Source organism: Rhinolophus ferrumequinum, chromosome 11 (assembly GCF_004115265.2).
Source record: "Rhinolophus ferrumequinum isolate MPI-CBG mRhiFer1 chromosome 11, mRhiFer1_v1.p, whole genome shotgun sequence".
NCBI lineage: Eukaryota > Metazoa > Chordata > Mammalia > Chiroptera > Rhinolophidae > Rhinolophus > Rhinolophus ferrumequinum.
In genome coordinates this window covers 79,833,848-79,851,522 of record NC_046294.1, presented here as the reverse complement: position 1 = coordinate 79,851,522, position 17,675 = coordinate 79,833,848, and the positions used below count along the sequence as shown (strand labels likewise).

Here is a 17,675-nt window from a genome sequence, read left to right as displayed (position 1 = left end):
CATTACACATCAAGGGTGCATACTGTCACGAGGAGGCATCACTGTTGATGTTAACCTTGATCACCTGGCTGAGGTGTTTGCCAGGTTTTCTCCATTGTAAGTTACTGTTTTATTTTTCTCCATTTTATACTGTACCCCTTGGAAGGAAGTCACTTTATATACCCTACACTTAAGAAGGAGAGAGCTATGCTCCACCTCCCTGAGGGTGGAGTACCTATTAGGTCAGTGGAAAAGTAATTGTGGTTTAAAAGGTTAAAAATAATTGCAAAAACTGCAATTACTTTTGCACCAACCTAATACATAAATATATGGAATTCTTCTGCATGAGAGATTGATTTCTTCTCCCTTATTTATTTACTCAGTTATTTATTTATAGAGTATGGACTCATAGCTATTGATTTCTTACTTTGGGTTGTACTTCTTTCTGTTTTTCTTTTTTTTTTTCTCTCTCTTAAAATGATCCAGCCTTTGCCATTGGGAGCTCTTTCAGTTGGCTCCTGGGTCCTTTGACATAATTTATCATTGTGGGTATTTTGTTGTTGTTGTTTAGCATTTCTTTACTTTCCAGCACTAGAAAATGCCCTAGGCCCATTCTTGTCTATTTCTTGCCCCAGTCTTAGAATGAGTCATTTCTCCAAGGAGTCCTGATTCCTTTTGTGCTGGAACGGTATTAGAAACCAAGATCTGGATGCTAAGTAAGTGTGCTCTGGTCTCTTCTTTTTCAAGCCACTTTTCCTTTTCCTTTTGTTAAGTTTCCTGTCCCCTGCCCATTGACCATGAGGGTTTCCCAAGACTTAATCACAAATTCAAGTCAATAGCAAAGACTCCTGACTCTGCACAAGAACTTTGTGAGAGATCACAAATAAGTAATGCACAGTCATGGAGAAAATTTACAGTTGAGTGTGGGAGATAGAAAAAGTCAATCTCTGAAGAATCCCTAAGGAACGAGTGACTAACTCATACTGTGGTATCTGGGAAGTCTCTGAGCTGGGAGTTAAAGGAAACAGTGTTCTACATTTGCTGTGGTCCATTTCCAAGACTCATAAAATCTCCCTTGACTGGGACCCCAATAAGGGTCCTTCTCTGGAAGGAGCAGCGATTGCCAATGCTGAGGTTAACCTCCCTGTTCCCTATCAATGCTTCTCCCCTTCCTGGGTAGAAATGAGCAGACCCCCTTTTCTCCCTTACTCTCCAGGGCCCTGAAAATACATGTGGCACAGGGAACTTCCACAGTGTCAGTAACATTTTATTTCTTAAGTGAGAGGTGGGTGCACGGATGTTCGTTTTTGCATCCATCATTCCTTTTTGTATGGCTTAAATATTTCATAATAAAATTTGAAACATAGTAAAGAAGAAAATACAAAAGGCCTGTGTGGCCCTGGCCTACATGACCCTGCACCCTTGCTCCTGGAGCAAAATTGGCTTTGCCAGATGCCTGCCACTCCTAGCCTGGAGCCAGGAAAAATGCAGCTAGTTTGGGCCAGGTGGGTCTGCTGGAGCCTGTCTGACCAGCATTGCTTGGTATGGATGTTACTCAATACCTAAGTGGTGTGGCAGATAGAAACCTCCCTCCCCACTCCCCGTTTTCATTGTCCTACTCATGTTCAAGGCTCACCTTTGACTCGCAGAGAGCCTCAGAGCACGATACAGGTGACCACCCTTTCCCTCAAAAGGGACTGGCTGCTGGTGTGATTCTGCCATGGCTGGGATGGGATTGAAAGTCTGGAACATTAATCCCCTATCTTGGGGTAGTATCTTTGCCTCTGCAAAAATGGACTCAAACTTCCTTATCTCTCATCCAAAGCTATCTGTGAACAAAAACTTGAAAAGGGCAGCTGTAGGTCTGACAGCAGCCAAGAAAAATGAAAGATTCTCCCCATAGGCCAAGCAATATGTCAACTGGGGATGCCATACTAGGCAAGGGGGAGAATATTTGTTTGAGTCTCTGGGGAAAAGAAGGAGAGTGATGCCAGCACCTAGTGCATGCAGGCTGGAAAACTGCAATGTTCTATTTGCAAGGTTAGGCTATTCAGGCTTTGGGCCCGGGACATTGCTCCTGTACTGGTTACAGGGGCTGGTGGATTCTGACAAGACCTTTTTAGCTGGCCTGGGAGAGTAAAGATGTCTGCAAATTTACTCATCTTGAAACTGCTTGATCAATTGAATGTGACAGAAGTGAGGTTCTTGGATTTCTGAACTTAGGTCATATGAAGACTTTCAGCTTCTGTCCAGTTCTTTTGGAACATTCTATCTGGCAGCCTTGATTTGCTATGTAAGGATAGGCCCTTTGGTCAATAGTCCCAGCAGAGCCAAGCCTTCTGGTGACACTTACCAAGTCATAAGACCTGAGAGTGACACTGTCTTAGACTCCCAGATCAGCCCATTTACCAGCTGAGTACCACAGAATAACCCCTATTGATGCCACATAGAGCAGAAGAATTGCCCTGAACAATTTTCTGAGTGACAACATTGTGAGATATAATAAAATGATTGTTGCTTTATACTTCTAGATTTGGGGGTTATTACATAGCAATAAACCGAGACAGCCAAAGCTCTCCCATCTAGGCCACCTGTTTAATTATAGACTTCCAAATCCCGTATCAATATGAGACAGGAGATCATGGTTCAGTTTCAAAATGATGTGGCAGAGGGCTGGAGCCGAGACCAAAGGTATTAAGTATCACTCTGAAATAGTGTCCCAGAGACTCTCTGCTTGGGCTACCCTATGAGTCCTAGGGGTGGAGTGCTGAAATAAATAGGAAACTGACCTACTCAATGACTCTCAGATAGTGGGGCAAAGGGTGCATAAACGGAGGGGCTGGGTGAGTCTGGGAAGGGAAGTGTGAGGGGGCTGAACACTATCTGGAAAAGGATGAGGATCAACTTGGAAGACCAGTAAAGAAGGAGCTGGATTTTGGGAGCAGGGCATGGGGGTGAGTGAGGAGGGATGGTGGCGGTTGGGGGAAGAACAGGGGCCTGTGTGAGTATGGGAAGCCTAGAGCTGGTGTCTGGTGAGGGGTTCAAGTAGCTCTTGGGCTGGTGCCTTCTCCTGGCTGCCCCCGCCCCGCTGTGCTCGGCTCCCTTTAAAGAGCTCTGTGGGTGCCCAGTGATCTCACACAAACAGTGCAGGTGCAGGCCTGGCCCGTAAACCACAACAACCAGGCTTGTGCGGCCATAATGCGAGGGGCAAAGTCTCCTGGAGGGGGACAAAGGGCGATTATTTGTTTAGCATCATTAGCAAGAGTCCCAGAACCCATCCAAAGCAAAGCAGAAACTTTTGTGTTAAGGAGATTAAACCTTAAACTCAGCTGAGAAGGCTCTGCTGTGTGGAGTGGCTTTGTTGTGCCTGGCATTGTGTGCGATTATATGCAAATCACCAGGAGGCCTCACTGGGGTCCTGACCACAGAGGCTTAGCTGCCGCCCGCTGGGGTATGTGTGAGGGAGAGAGGGCAGCCTCACACGCTGGATGGACGGGGCAACACCCAGCACCCCAGGCAAGGGAAGCCTGTTTTTCCTCAAGTTCAGAAAATTGGGATTTTGAAAAAGTGTTTAATATGTCCACCAGAAGTTTCTCATGGATGAATAGGAGTGTAGGGACAGAAGTGTCACCAGAAAAGTGTAACTGGAAATTCAGGGCAATGTCCAGTAAGAATGGGGAAGGTTCTTCTATCCAGGGACCCTCTGACAATATGACCAGGGCGTTCTCTAGCATTCTCTTTTGAAACTTTGAGTAATATATATTGTTGCTGAGGAGTGGACATGTTTTGGTTTTCTTGTATATTTTTTTCCTCTCAACCATTAGCCAGGACCCCGAGTGGCCTATTAGAAGGACTTAGGGGGATTAACCTGGATTTACTGATCCAGAAAATGTTTAATGTTTGCTTAAGGAAGGTACAGTGCTAGGTGCTGGGGGCAGGGAGCAGTGGGAGGTCTGTAAGAACAGAGATGAGTAAGATAGCTCTGTCCCTCAGGATTTTACAGATAAAATGTGTACTTAGATAACTAAAATACCTGGTGGAATTTGGTAAGCACTGGAAGAAATGCCCTAAGAGAAGGCTTGGCTTCACTTAGGAAGGGGCCAGGCCTTGAAAGTCTGGAGGCCAGGGCAGGTGAGAGGGCAGGGACTGGGGAGCCAAGGGATTCATGTTGGAAAGCATAGGGTGCAGGCTGCCAATGTGCTCTGGGTCCCATTGTGTCCTTAGGGACTGGGCAAAGCAGCTTCTGCACATCAGGGTCCAAGTTCTCTTTCTGTGCTAGCATTTGGCCTGCATGAGTTGGAGTCAGCAGTTTAACCGACAAACTATGGAGTCTGGTCTCAGGAGTCTGGGACCCTGTGTCAGCATCTGCAGAACTGCCAGTGGGTGGCCCCGGAGACTCCTGTTGCCTGCCTGCTGATGACTCTATGGATGCCCTGGAATATTCCTTTGCCTTTTCCCTTAAGCAGCATCTTTAGCTGCTTCTAGGCCCTTGATGACAGGCTTGGCTTGGACATCTCCAAGGTCCTACTTCCAGGTGGGCAAAAACATTGTCCAGCAGGGGTCAGGAGTAGTAGACTTTAGTTCCTCCTCCCGGCAGGCTCTGGACCTATCTGGGGTCCTGCAGAGCTGAGCTGAGCATGAGGGTGGAATGAGATGGGCCTTTGAGCTATAAGATGTGTTGCTGATGGAGATCACCCAAGAAATGACTGGGGCCGAAAAGAAAACCCAGGAGGGCTGGGTAGCCAAGCCATCAATTTGAGAACCTGAGCAGAGTGGTAGAAGCAGGTAAGAGACCACAGGTTGAAAACTGGGATGTCAGCCTGGTTCCTGATCACTGGGCAGTGGTGTGGGTACAGGGGATGGCTGCAAGCATTCTCTATGGAACCTCTTGCTCAGGCCTGGGCAGAAGGACACTCAGAAGATTGCCAGCCCCTGCATCCTGTGGGAGCTGGCGTTGGCCCACAGTATTGCCACAGGGGGCGACACCAGTCCTCAAGCTGAGCACAGCTCTTGGGGCCAGATGGGAATTTGGGAATGACATACATTTGCTTTAAAAGCAGAGAAACTCCATCCTTTTCTAGCATCAAGGACATTTTCAGGGGCAGTAAAATTGGAGGGTCACCGTGGGCCCTTCTGCTGAGGTGAGATCTGAACATGGAGGATGAGAATTATCTTCTGCCTTCCACAGATCAATACACCCCTCTCTTTTTGCCAGAAGTTTCTGTGAGCATGGGGGTCTCTGGGTTCTGAGAGGGCCCTAATAGATAAAAGCCAAAAAACAAACCAGAACAAAATAAACTCCTGCCCCAAACAAAGCAAATTGTTTTTGGAACTGTGTGTCCTTTGCCCCATGAGAAGAGCAGATGTCTCTACGAGGGTGGGGGCATGTTGGGGGCTCCAGTTGACTGGGAGCCAGACAGGCAGAGCCCCAGATGACGGGGGAGTTGAAAGGAATTTTGTAAAGATATTGTCTGGACTTGGGTTGGATAAAAGATGCCGGCAGACGGGCTGTTCACCTGTTAGGCTTTTGTTCTGTCCTGCAGCGTCTGCTTTCCACACAGCCCTCGGGATGGGGTGATGGCGGGGAGAGCACACTGCCTGCCATCTGCAGGAGAAATACAACAAACACCCACACGCGAGCCAACGGAAACTCTCAGCAAAACAAACAGCATGGAGGGTGCTGGTCTGAAGTGTGTGGTGGGGCGGGTGCAGGGAGAGGTGAGCCTGCGCCTGCCGGTGGGTGGGGACTCTGCTGTGCTGTGGCCTGGGCTGGCTGCCTGCGGGCGCAGGGTTCAGGGAGGTCTGTACCCAAGTTTGTGCTCAGGCTGCCAGGTGAGACCCTCTCATTCATTCAGATGCCAGGTTTGGAAAGCCAGGGGTAGCAAAGCCGCAGTCAGTTATAACCCCCTCTACTGATCACCAAGACCAATCAATGATCAAGCTGCTGAGTTTGTAGCGACAGATCCAGTGTGACAAGCAGAGTTAGGTAGCTTGGGGGCAACACCGGACTTTGCCACTGCAATGAATACCTGTTTGAGCCTCTTCCTTCTGTATCTGATGCCTAACTTAGAATGTCGTTAGGAGGACAGAAATATCTGTAAAAAGAACTTTGTCAATTGCAGAATATTTCAGGAATGCTATTGTTGTTAACATTGTACTTGGGTGGCTGACCATTTGGGTCACAGGTGCTTGCTCCTGGCTTGTGACATGCAGAACACATATGTATACATCAGTGGGGGAGGCTCACCATCTGGGCAGGTAGCGTTTGGTAAGTCCCTCAATTTATGGGGTGTATGGAGAAGAAACCCTGGACTTACAGTTGTGCTCTGGGGCCTGGGTAAGTGAGGAAAGCGGGAACTGAGATAGCATCAGTTCAGGTGGGGGTACAGAGTTACATGCAATGGTTTGGTGGCATTAAGTGCTGGGCCCTGGCCTTGCTCTGGGGGGTTGAGGCTGGACGAGGGTAGAGATCTTCCCCAGCATCCCCACTTCTCCAGGATTGGCTTCGTTCCTCTCCTTCCACGTCCACACCTCAGCGCAGTGAGTGGCAGCCGGCAGCCAGTGTCCACAAACCTGTTGGGACAGGGCAGGCAGCTTGTTTGCTCTTCCCAGGGCCAAGCCTGGTGGGCTGGACCCACAAGTATTGTGTTACTCAGCCAAAGAATTCCTTTCCTTGCCTGCCTCCATTTGTACAGGAGAAACCGAACCCTCAGCTCTATGCTCTCGTGGCCCCAAGCCAGGCCCTCAAGTATCATTTCTGGGGAGCTGCTCTCTCCAGGGCAGGGTGCAGCCTCCAGCGAAACAGGAGCCCTTCTTCCCCTTCCCACCTGTCGTGGCGGCCGACCTTCTCCAGTCCCCACCCACCCCCAAGAGGCCTCGTGTTGTCCAACACTACCCTGGATAGCTTGCTCACCCCTGGTCTCAGCCCTTGAGAACAGAGTAGGGCTTGAAGCTTCCCTTGGCCCAGTGGAGACCGGGGCTGGATTGTTGGATTTCTTTCCGAACCCTGGGTGGTGCTGGGGCAGGTGCATTGCAGCCAAGAGAACCACCAAAGAGGTCTTTTGCCATTGCCTGTGCCTGGTGCCCTCATCTCTGTTTGCTTTGAGAAGCTGAGATGGGTTTTGGATCCTCCAGGGCATGTACTGCTACACTTCAGAGTTCTGGTCAGAACTAGGCAGCCCTGGGGAAGCCTGCACCAGCCTTTCTGAGTTTCATCTTGCTGGAGACTCCCGGGACCAGTTGAGGTCTGACTGTAGAGATTTGCCGGTGAAATCTTATATTCTGCAGCCAGAATTGGAATGGCTGGTGAAACAGAGTGAGGCAGGGAGAGTGACAGGTGAGGTGGATCAATAAAGATATTGTCGAGGAGGCCCTCAGAAATTCCCTGCCTCCCCACCTCTTCCTGGACACAGGGTCCTTTTTCTATCCGGAGGAAGAGAGCTCATTAGGAAACTTGGATTTAAGTCTGCCGATGACATCAATCCAAGCACGGGCAAAACAGTTTATATCCCATGCCTCAGTTTCTTCATTTATAAAATAAAGAAACCAGGCTGGATCATCTTTAAGATCCCTTCTATCTTTGGTGTACATCTTATGACCATTTTATGTGACTGATCCAGTGTGAAGAATAAATGCTGGTTTATGAATGAATTCCGAACACCAGCTCCTTCCTCCTCCCCTTCTGGAAAGTCTGCCTGGTTGGGCCCAGCTGAGACGACAGGGCTCCTAGAACTACTCCTAGGAGGAACACATCTATTATTTGAGAAGTAAGTAAGATTCAGTTTCTAAAAAATATGCACGTTTATTTTTTAAACAGTCTAAAGCAGTATTCAATTAAATTTGTTCCGCACTCTTCCCTGCCTTCGAACATATTCTACCTGGCAGGACACAATTTTATTTGACTTGCTAGTTTTTCTCCTTTATTTTCTTTACATCTTACTTAAATATTGGATTGCAATTTAGCTTGCCATGTGTTTGTTTAGTATCCATAGGCCAGCTTTGAGATTGGGGCATAGAGATCATGCTCTATGTCACCCCACAACGAAATGCCCCGTTCGTAAGCATTCCCCAAGAGTGTCAGTGTAATGAGAGCTGGGCTTTACCTGTGTGTTCACTGCTATCTTTCTAGCTCCAGGAACAGAGCCTGGCACAGAGTAACAGTCAAGGAATACTTGTTAATGACTAGAACGTCAAAGGCATGAAAAGTAGCTACTCCTAAGGGCTCACTGATTTATTTGCACTGAGCTATTCTCCCTCTTGCTGCCGCCCTCTGACCAGCTTGTTATATTCTCCTTATCTCTGACAGTCTCCTTGGCTCTATTCTCAGTGTTCCTTACTATCTAGTTCTCTGGCTTCTGCTCTGATCCCTCTCTGTGTCCTGCCCTGGGAACCCCAGCCACTCTTGTGACAGCATCTACTACTTTTGAGCTCATGGCTGTGAAGCGTGTGTCCTCAGCTCTGAACTTTGCTAGAATTGACTTCTTACATCTCCCGTTGACTCTCGGCCAATTAACAGAAGCACAGAAATTTAGTGTTGGAAAACAAATTAGAATTTGTCTAATCAGATCACTTACCTGAATTTCCTGTGCTTTTACTCTACTCCTGTCAGCTCCCTCACAAAGCAGCCCATTTCGTTGTTGTCCAGCCCTGGCAGTGGTCCCACTTCTTTCCCTGCATCTGTCCTCTTGCTTAAATTGTGAGCCTTTCCACAGCAGTGGCCTACCTTTTATATATCACCTAACACCTCTTTATATGTCATGAATATTTGATAATATGAAAAGTTTATCAAAGTTGAATATTTGAACTCAGGTGAGAAGTGCTATTCCTTAAATAGGTTTTTGGGGGTCTTCCTCTCCTCTCTGATTTTGGAATCAGAAAACCTTGAGTTCAAATTCTAAAATTACTATTTAGCAGCTAGGAACTTTTAGAAAAGTTACTTCTCTAAGTTTTGATTTCTTCATCCATAAAGAAGCGATAATAACATTACCTACCTTGTAGGTTCAGTATGTAGACTCATGAGCTGTGTAAATTCAGAGCTTAGGACATGGCCTAACACATATCAGAGGCTTGAAAAATGGGATTGCTGTTATTATTATTAGGCTGACATTCATGCTGAGCCCGGGGTTCGAGGCCAGCCACAAAGCAACGTGTGCAGCTTGCATTGCACTTCCCCACCCCCAGTTCACCTCTTAGTACATTACTGAAAGTACATTCCTCCTTTATTCTCTGGGTCAAAGTGCAAGGACCAGTTCTCCCTTCAGATAAATCCATTAATTTCTGCTTCTGGAGGTGGAACCATTTCGTCACTGACATGGACACTTTGGGGACACAGTGAGAAGAAGGAGATGGATCTGTATATGTGAGGCACTGTGCTGAGCTGCTTTTATATCATGGCACCTGTCCTTGAAGTAACCTGGTAGGAAGGAAAGGCCAGTCTGTATGGAATAATGAGGAAACGATATTATCTCCACACGGTGAAGGACTACAGATGGCCAGACTCAGTTGAGAGGCCCCCTAATATGGTGGTTAAGAGATTAGGTTCTGGAATCACAAAGACCACATTCTAGTCTTGGATCTGCCACTTAGTGTTTTATGACTTTGAGTAAGTTTTCCTACCTCTCTAGGTCTCAGTTTCCTCATCTGGGTTCTTTTGGGAGGATTAAATGAGGTCATGCATTGAAAAGTGCTTATCACAGTGCACGACACATGGCAAGGTGTTAAGTACTATTATTATTGTTGTGTCTTTTCTGCATTCAAGTAAAAGAGCTCACCAAGGCCTGTGCTAATCAGAAGGGACAGGATTTAGATAAATTAAGAAGAGAAGAGAATCCTCTATAGATGGAAAACAAAACAAAAGAACAACAGTACAGAGCCCCAAAAGACTAAGGAATGTATGATGAGAGGAGGCTAAATACCAGGGCTTGAATAGAGAGCATAATCTGGGAAGATATGAGAAATTACGTGGGAGCCATCGAAGGAGAAGTTGGGGAGTCATTTCTTTGTATTGTCCCTTGTGCCTCATATGGTACTTTGCTCAGCAAACTCTCCTTATTTGCTACTGAAATTCTTGGCCTATTTAGGCGGGCCCGTGTCTCTCTAGCTAATGAATTTCACAGGTTTACTAATCTTCTTGAGTGCTTCCATTCAATTTCCTAAAATTATCTGGTTCAAAGTTCCATAAATGTGCCTTTTCCCCTAATATCTTCAGGTTTAGTCAGCAAATTCATGGAAACCTCATCTGCACTGTTTATCACTGAGAAGATATGAAGCATCTTTCTTCTTAGCCTTTATCTTCCAGATAGAAGTATCTGCCTCATTCTGGAGTCAGACAGCCTGACTTCACTTGTGTGACCTGGAGCAAGTTACTTAACGTCCCATGCTCTATTTCCTCATGTGCAAAATTTGAATAATGTGCCTTTTATCTATTTATTGCCTCTGGCTCCAAGTTCACCTTCCAGTACTTGCTCTGCAACACTGGTCGGTCTCTAAGCATTTCTCCCTCCAGCAAGCATGATGTTAGCTTTGTCAGTAGGGGTCGCTACCTCAAAAGCAGGTTCTTGTGAGTAACTGCTTAAAAGGCATGGTGCTTGATTTGGGGGCTGATAAAATGTTCTGGAATTAAATAGGGGGATGGTTGCACAACATTATGAATGTACTGGAAGTCACAAAATTATATACTTATAAATATTTAAAATGGTGATTTTTAATTGTTAGAATGACCATATTACTCCAAGCAATCTAGAGATTCAATGCAATCCCTATCAAAATACCAATGGCATTCTTCTCAGAACTAGAATAAATCATCCTAAAATTTATATGGAACTACAAAAGACCACAAATAACCAAAGCCATCTTGAGAAAGAAGAACAAAGTTGGAGGTATCACACTCCCTGATTTCAAACTATACTACAAGGCTATAGTATCAAAACAACATGGTACTGGCATAAAAACAGACACATAGATCAATGGAATAGAATAGAGGGTCCAGAGATAAACCCATGGTCAACTAATCTGCGAGAAAGGAAGCAAGAACATACAATAGAGAAATGACAGTCTCTTCAATAAATGGTGTTGGGAAAAGTACAGACACATGCAAAAACCTGAAAATGGACCACTCTCTTACAGCATATACAAAAATAAACTCCAAATGGATTAAAGACTTACATGTAAGGCCTGAAACCATAAAACTGTTAGAAGACAACATAGGTAGTAAACCACGTAGTATTTGACATCAGTCTGAGTAATACCTTTTTGGAGCAAGGGAAACAAAAGAAAAAATAAATGGGACTTCATCAAACTAAAAATCTTCTGTACAGCAAAGGAAGCCTCCAACAAAACAAAAAGACAGCCTACTGAATGGGAGAATATATTTGCAAATGACATATCTGATAAGGGGCTGATATCCAAAATATACAAGGAACTCGTACAACTTAATAGCATAAAAATAAATAATCCAGTTAAAAAATGGGCAGAAGACATGAAAAGACATTTCTCCAAAGAAGACATACAGATGACAACAGACATGTGAAATGATGCTCAACATCACTAATCATCAGAAACACGCAAAACAAAACCACAATGAGATATCACCTCACACCAGTCAGAATGGCTATTATCAAAAAGTCAGCTATAACGTGTGTTGGCAAGGATGTGGAGAAAAGGGACTTCTTCTCCACTGTTGGTGGCAGAGCAAATTGGTTCAGCTACTATAGAAAACACTATGGCGATTCCCCCCAAAATTAAAAATAGATCCACCATATGACTCAGCAATTCCACTTCTGAGTATCCAAAGGAAATGAAAATGCTAATTTGAAAAGATATATGCATCTTTATGTTCTTCGCAGCGTTGTTTACAATAGCCAAGATATGGAAGCAACCTAGATGTCCATTGATAGATGAATGAGTAAAGAAGATGTGACATATATATAATTACATATATATAACATATATATGTAATATGCATGATATATATAAAAATATATAATATATAACATATATAACACAGCAATAAAAACAAATGTAATCTTGCCATTCGCGACAACATGGATGGACCTAGAGGGTATTATGCTAAGTGAAATATCAAACAGAGAAAGACAAATACTGTATAGCTTCACTTTTATGTGGAGTCTAAAAAAACACAAAACAAAACAAAAATGGACACATAGAAACAGAGACCCAATGTATGGTTGCCAGAGGGGAGAGGATGAGTGAAAAAGGTTAAGGGAAATATAATCAATAATATTGTGTGATAAGTTCCCATGGTGACAGATGAATAATAGAATTAATGGGGTGATCGCATTGTAAGGTATAAAATTGTCAAATCACGATAGTGTACACCTAAAACTAATATAACTAACATAATATTGTATACCAACTATACCTAAATATTAAAAAAATAAAAAGTAAAATGGTGAATTTTATGTTATATGACTTTCACCTCAATAAAAAAACGTAGGTTGTTGTGACGATGGGACAAAGTTGTGAATGGAAAAAATTTAGAGCACTCCTTGGACCATACTGAGTGGTCTAATATAGTGCTTATAATTTTGCTTAATTATTTAGTGGCCTATCATTGGACCTACTCTTCCTTGAGCTACCAAGACCCTCCCTCTGTCTTCCTGGTTATCAGAGGCTGGCCCTGGAGCACTTCCTGTCTCTCACACTGGTGTCTGTCATGCTGGTATCATTCACGCTGGCTCTGCAGGGGGCTGAGTGAATGCCTGTACGCCCACTTTTCTTGAACTGCTCCAGACAGCTGATGACCAAGGGCTAGGAGTAACTCCCCATAGGAAGGAATGGCTGGATAGCAGAGGGGAGTCAAAAAAGATTTAATATTGGGCTTTGTGTCCTGGGGCTCTGGGCCTCTGGGCCAAAGTTTAACCGGATGGGGAACGGCACTATTGATGCCTGATTATTCTCCCCACTGGCCTGCCGTTCCCCATGTGGTTACCGTGGAGCCCACGCCTGCAGTTTCCAGTTCCTTTTGGGTAGAGGAGGAGGATCTGTGATTGGAGGCTCTGAAAAGCTCTGTAGTTCAGCACGGCCTGTGTAGGCTCACAGGACAGGGATGCAAAGAAAAGCAGCAGGAACCACGTGGTTGGGTTTGAAGAAATCCTGAGGGCTGGTTTGCAGGAGATCCTTCTTTAGGATATAATTATAGACAATGACGGAGGGAGGGAGACTGGAGAAACAGGTAGAGATGTAAACAAGGAACTCAATTCGTTCATCTTCTTCTTCTTCTTTCATCTATGTAATAGTCCTTGTCATATCAATTAGCCAAGAAGTCCAGTATTTCCATTCTATACTTGATCATTCGTACAAATCCCAGAGTTTTCAGGACAGCCCTAACTCAGAAATTTTCTGTCCTGGTATCTCCACCTTACCCACAAACTTGTCGGGCCACTTGTCCTAATTCATGGTCATTAGTCAAATCCTTCTCCCTACAACTTCATCCTCAGATGGAGCTGCTTATCGGGAATTGTCAGAGTGGGAGGGCAGCGTGCTACTGCTTCGGGTCGCCTCCCTGCAGAGCTGTGTGTATCCTTAGTTTAAAGCTGCGGATCAGAGACACCAAAAGAATGTGCCTTTTGTGATTGACAGCTCTGCCATTTTGTTGCCATTTGCCATTAAGCCCGCTCAGGAAGGCTCAGCAAGCAAAGGCCTGTGCTATAAGTAAGAGAAACCAGCTGATTACTTTCAGGGCCCACGCATCTGACCCCCACCCTGTGGGGTAGCCGCAGCTTCTGGGTGGCATTGGTTTTGGGGTCCCTGAGCTGTCAGGGTATCCCTCTGAGGACTCCCCTTACACTTCCCCTCAGACACAGTTACCAAACATGTTTTTCATCTTTATTAATCTGCTCCTCTTCTCACGTTTCTCAGGTCACAGCTGCATTGTTATCTGATGGGCTCGTTGCCAGCCCCATGAAGCCTGACAGTTACAAAGGGTGGATTAGCTGCAAAAGAATATTTATTAGGAAAAATCCCTTTTTACTCTTCTGTCCTTTCATGTGGAGTTAGCCATATACTGCCTGAGTGAGGTAGGAGCACTTTGCGAGCTGTGAGCAGAGGTCGGTTATCCGGGTTATCGGCAATGTCGGGGGAGCGACAACGACGCTCCTGCCCTACCGGCCATCTCTCTCCTGGCCTCTCTTGGAGGATCCTGCTTGGTTCCACAGCTCAGAAAGTCTATAATGTGGCTGCCTTTCTCCGGAAAGAGGAGAATCTTTCTGTGCATGGATCTCATTTTTCCTCTCATCTCCTGGGCTGGAGATGTGTAGAGAACTGATCATTTAATACTTATTTTTCAATTTGCTGGGGTTTGTTTAATGGCATCACGAGAGAAAAGACATGTTCCAGTAGGAAAATGGAGGCAGCAGTGACTTTTCTTACCCATCTGTGAAGAAACTCTGCCACTGAGGGAATTCTAGGTCTCCAAGCAAATCAATTCCTTTGTAGGAAATTGATTTTCATTCTGTTTTTGAGACTGGTGGTGGGATTGCAAATTGGAGATGCTTGTATTTGGCTGCTGGAAGCCTGAGAAATGTCCTAATTGTGCCAACCATAGTCCCTGTGAGGTCGGTCCCAAAGGACATGCTCTGTTAGAGCACATGCATTTGGAGTAAACTCCGAGGAAAGGTCACTTTCCCACCCCAGTCTGGGAGCTGCCATGCCAGACCTGCCTGGGCCTGCCTGCCTCTGATGTAGTGTGATAGGGGGTGAGGGCATAGGTAAGAGTCCCTGGGTGTGGGCCAAGAGCATGACTTCTGATCTGCTCCTTCTGATGCCAGTGGTAGCCATCATCTGGAATAGGACCAGCCTGGACTCTGGGGGTGATGGGAAAACTGACGAGTCAGGATCTTGGACCAGGAGTTGGGGTCTCTGGAACATGGAAGGAGAATCACTGTCAGAAGAGAAGCCGAGGTAAAGTATGAGAACTGCCAGGGACATTGGAGATGAAGACCCTGGGCCACCCACGACCACTAGAATCTAAATCCCTTTCAATATCCCCCCCACATTTGTCACGCATATTTCTACTGTATTCTCTGTTGCATGGTCTTCTGGGGGAGAAGCTATGGTTTTTAGGAGAGGAAGTGTATATTAAAGAGCTCTGGAGACATGTAGAGACAACAATAGGTGCCAGGGTCTTGAGGAGATGTAACTGCTCACTATCTAGCCCTCCTTTGCCATTTTTATATTTCCCTTCCCTTCCCACCGCCCTCTCTTCTCGGTTTCTTGGCTATTCTCATCTCTCTTTGAATGGAACACCCCTTGCCTCCTTGGTGGGCAAGACATTGGGCATACCCTCCCGTAACACGTCATCTTTCCATCCCAGTGTGTTCTTCTTGACTCCTGGTAACGGCACCAACATTCTCTGTCACATAGGCTCTAGAGCCCAGTTCAGTTTGATGCTTTCCTTGTCCTGCTTCTACATCCAGCTAATTCCCAAATTCAGTACAGTCTATCTGGGTAGTATTTGTTCCATTCATACCTTTATTTTCCTTTTTACCTGTCACCATGGTTTTGGTCATCATGTCTCATCTAAGTTATTGCAATAGCTTCCTAATGGGACTTTCAATTTTTTGCTTCTTTCTTCTGAAATTTGCCTTATACTCTGGGGCCAAATCAATCTTCCAAAGGGCTCTGATCACAACCTTTCAATATGAAAAACTGTCACTAACTCCCCAGTGCCAACTTGAAAATCCCCAAACTACTTCAAAGGGCAGAATTGGGGGTTCTCCATCTTTCTTTTCAGCCTTATCCTTGGAGGGACTGTAGCTCTGCGAGGTCAGAGACCTTGTTTTGTTTAGTGGTGTATCCCCATGATTAGTATAGAGCCTGCCTGTAGCACACAGCCTGGCACATGGCAGGCCTGAGCAATGCTTGTGAACTATTCCCTATACACAAATGCTGCTACTATCAGAAATCCTCACTGCTTCCAAAAAATACCCTTCATTTCTCCCACCTCTGCCACTGTACATATTCTCCCTGGAATGCATGTTCCACCATCTCTGCCTGTCTACTTCTACCCACTTTTCAAGATCCAGCCCAAATCTCACCTCCTTCATGAAGTCCTCTGTGATTGCCCAGAGGAACAAGATCACCCCCTCTCTGTACTGTCATGGCAGTTTGTACCCTCCAGTGGCATTTGGCATATTTGAGGGCTTCTCATCGTGCTCTACTAAGGTTTGAATTACTTGAGGACAGGGATATTTTATTCATCTTTTCAAGCACCTAATACAATGTCTTCCTCTGGAAGGTACTATTATAGGTAAAATCTACTGAATTAATAAATGAATACCTAACTGACTGGTAAATATTTTACTCTTATCTTTAAGTCTGGTTGATTAGTAACCACACAATCTTTCAGCTTTAATGATGATGAATAACTTTGAAACCAATTAGCATTCATCTGTGCTGTTGCTGCTGCATTGATTAATTAACTCTCATAACTGTGAACAAATTAACATTTGTTGTCTTACAGCAAAACTTACCTCGAGGTGAATCCTACATCAAGTGGTGTGGGCCAGGGTTATACCAACCTGGGCTGTGATGCGAGGTGCCCTGAGGTCGAACCCGTGAAGAGCTCCAGCATCCCTCCAGTTGACCGCTCTCCTGGACCCTTCTGAAGATGCATTTCACAGTGATGGTCAGGACAGGAGAGACCAGTCAAGTCTAGGAGCCTGTACCAAGTCCCCTCCTCTGTTTTGCTTCTCCAGGAGTGTTGGTGGCTCTAAGGCTGTGCAGATCTGAGGAGGGTTCCTGTGGCGAACTCAGTGCCTAAGGAGGGAGAGTTTGGTTCTTTTCGTCTGGCAGGATCCTGAGAGCTCAGGCCTCAGAGGTTTCCTAGTTCCCAGATGCCTACTCCTTAGGGTCCTCAGCTCAATAGCTCTGGCACATGACCTCATCTCTCCATGCCTCAGTTTCCTCATCTGATTGGTGACATCTGCTTAATGAGCAGGGGGGTTGTAGAGGTGTTGAGCATCAAATGAGATAACCAATGTCATGTATGCTGAGAACCAAGTATATTATATTAGTACTCATTTCATGGACATCAACAGGTCCCTCAGAAGCTGTAGGCGTGTGCTTAGTGTGAGAGGTGGGCAAAGTGTCTAAGAAGTCCTTTGGGGAGGGGTGGGCCAGCGCTCTGGGTGGTGGACAGCGTGGGCACTTATTTGAATCTCCTGGCACACATGATTCTTTGAGCTCAGTGCATTGAGGACCCTGGAACACATCCCATCAGTCTGGCCCAGTACTGGGTTAAGGGCCTGGCCTGGGTGTCATTTCAAGTTCTGCCTGAAGTTCTGTGTTGTCTGGGGAGCCTTGGCACTGACATAAAGGAATTTGCTTCTCAAGATCTCCTGGATAAGCTGTCCTTATTTGGGAGTGGTGGATTGAGGGGAGCTGGAAGGTATTCAGGGAACCAAGTTTCACAGAACGTTGATTAGGAGAGAGACTCACCCCACAAGCCTTCCTGGGCCTGCCACCACACTGAGCTGTCAGCAGGGGGAGCTCTGCCACTGTAGTGCTTCCTCTTCCTGCCTGTGGGGTGTGGGTCTGTCTGGGGACCTCAGGAGGGGTTTGAGGAGTGGCCAAAGGGGGCTCTCTTTTGTAGGCATGCACTGAATTACTATTCAAGAATAGATCAAGAATCACAGGCTGTCGGAGCCTCAGCTGGAAAAGAAGTGGAAATCCCTTGT

At 45.7% G+C, this 17,675-nt stretch overlaps 1 long non-coding RNA gene across 1 annotated transcript; it reads left to right on the top strand.

Moving 5' to 3' along the window:
- The first annotated feature begins 5,744 nt into the window (after window positions 1–5,744).
- Window positions 5,745–13,972, top strand: LOC117030836 (uncharacterized). The gene is made up of 3 exons (XR_004424449.1): window positions 5,745–5,811; window positions 7,599–7,745; window positions 13,858–13,972. It is a non-coding gene; the product is annotated as an uncharacterized LOC117030836 (long non-coding RNA).
- The last annotated feature ends 3,703 nt before the right edge of the window (window positions 13,973–17,675 follow it).